Genomic DNA, 2442 nt, shown 5'->3' on the forward strand with positions numbered 1-2442 from the left:
TCTCCTCTCCAAACCCTAGTTCATCTCTTGTATCCAATCTTGTATCAAAACCACAAATTGGTACATGTGGGTTGCTAGTAGTGTTGATTACTCCTTGTAGTTGATGCTAATTGGTTTACTTGGTGGAAGATCATATGTTCAGATCCTTTATGCATATCATTACTCCTATGATTATGAACATGAATATGCTTTGTGAGTAGTTACGTTTGTTCCTGAGGACATGGGTGAAGTCTTGATATTAGTAGTCATGTGAATTTGGTATTTGTTCGATATTTTGATGAGATGTATGTTGTCTTTTCCTCTAGTGGTGTGATGTGAATGTCGACTACATGACACTTCACCATTATTTGGGCCTATAGGAAGGCATTGGGAAGTAATAAGTAGATGATGGGTTGCTAGAGTGACATAAGCTTAAACCCTAGTTTATGCGTTGCTTCGTTAGGGGCTGATTGGGATCCATATGTTTAATGTTGTGGTTAGGTTTACCTTAATACTTCTTTTGTAGTTGCGGACGCTTGCAATAGGGGTTAATCATAAGTGGGATGCTTGTCCAAGTAAGGGCAGTACCCAAGCATCGGTCCACCCACATATCAAATTATCAAAGTACCGAACGCGAATCATATGAACGTGATGAAAACTAGCTTAACGATAATTCCCATGTGTCCTCGGGAGCTCCTTTCTCATTATAAGAAATTGTCAAGGCTTATCCTTTGCTACATAAAGGATTGGTCCACCTTGCTGCACTTTATTTACTTTATTTACTTGTTACCCGTTACTATTTATCTTATCACAAAACTATCTATTACCTACAATTTTAGTGCTTGCAGAGAAAACCTTACCGAAAATCGCTTATCATTTCCTTCTGCTCCTCGTTGGGTTCGACACTCTTACTTATCGAAAGGTCTACGATAGATCCCCTACACTTGTGGATCATCAGCGCTCCCAGCATCGCCACGCCAAGACCGTGTGCTGCCTGCAGCATTGGCGTACGGACATCAAGACCAGGCTCCACCTCCACGACGGGCCCCCGAGACCACTGCTAGATGCCGCGCATTCACTTCGGAGTTGCGCAACATCGTTTGGCCAGGGAAGTTCAAGCTCGAACCTGCCGCCACGCTATGACGGCACCCCCGACCCTGCCGAGTTCTTGCAGCTCTAGGAGTTGAGCATTGAGGCGGCCAACAACGACGAGAAGGTTATGGCGACCTGGTTCCCCATGGCCCTCAAGGACGACGCTTGCTCGTGACTCCCGAACCTCCCCGCTGGACCGATCTCCTCCAGGAGGAGATGCGGGAGCGCTTCGTCGCCAACTTCCAGGGAACTATGATCGCACTTGAGCATTGGGTGTATCTAATATGCGAGCGTGTTTCATGAATGGATCAATGATTGAGCATAATGGGCCAGGGATAACTTGCCTTAGTATTGATATTTTGAAAGACATGGTTGCTTGTTGATATGCTTGAGTATTGAAATCTTCATCTGAAAACTAGACTATTGCTTTGAATCATATAAAAGTCCAAATGTCCATGCTACAAAGAAAAGAATATGTGATGAACATGTTATGTAGCATTCCACATAAAAAAAATCTGTTTTTATCATTTACCTACTCGAGGACGAGCATGAATTAAGCTTGGGGATGCTGATACGTCTCCAAGTATCTATAATTTTTGATTGTTCCATATTTTATATTATCATTCTTGGATGTTTTACAATCATTCTATAGCAACTTTATATCATTTTTGGGAGTAACCTATTGACATAGTGCCCAGTGCCAATTGCTATTTTTGCTTATTTTTTACTTTGCAGGAAATCAATACCAAACGGAGTCCAAACGCAGCTAAACTTTTTGGAGAATTTTTATGGACCAGAAGACACAAGATGGGCCGAAGAAGTACAAGAGGGGTGCCCCAAGGGGGGCACAGCCCACCTGGGCGCGCCTGGGGGCCCAGGCGCGCCCTGGTGGGGTGTGCCCACCTTGGTGGCCACCCGCACCGCCTCATTGCTTTATAAATAGCCCAATATTCCATAAACCCTAGGGGAGACGACGAAAATCAATTCCAACCTCCGCAAGTTCTAGAACCACCAGATCCAATCTAGACACTTCCGCGGAGGGGTTCATCATCCTCATTGGCGCCTCTCTGATGATGCGTGAGTAGTTCATTGTGGACCTACGGGTCCGTAGTTAGTAGCTAGATGGCTTCCTCTCTTTCTTTTGATTCTCAATACAATGGTCTCTTGGAGATCTATTTGATGCAACTCTTTTTGTGGTGTGTTTGTTGAGATCCGATGAACTCTGAGTTTATGATCAGATCTATTTTATCCCTAAAATTTATTTGAGTTTTGATCTCTTATATGCAGGATTACCTATAGCCTCATATTTCTTCTTCCAATCTTTTGTTTAGTTAGGCTTACTAGATCAATTTTCTTGCCATGGGAAGAGGT

The sequence above is a fragment of the Triticum aestivum genome, chromosome 5B (genome assembly GCF_018294505.1).
Source record: "Triticum aestivum cultivar Chinese Spring chromosome 5B, IWGSC CS RefSeq v2.1, whole genome shotgun sequence".
NCBI classification, from domain to species: domain Eukaryota; kingdom Viridiplantae; phylum Streptophyta; class Magnoliopsida; order Poales; family Poaceae; genus Triticum; species Triticum aestivum.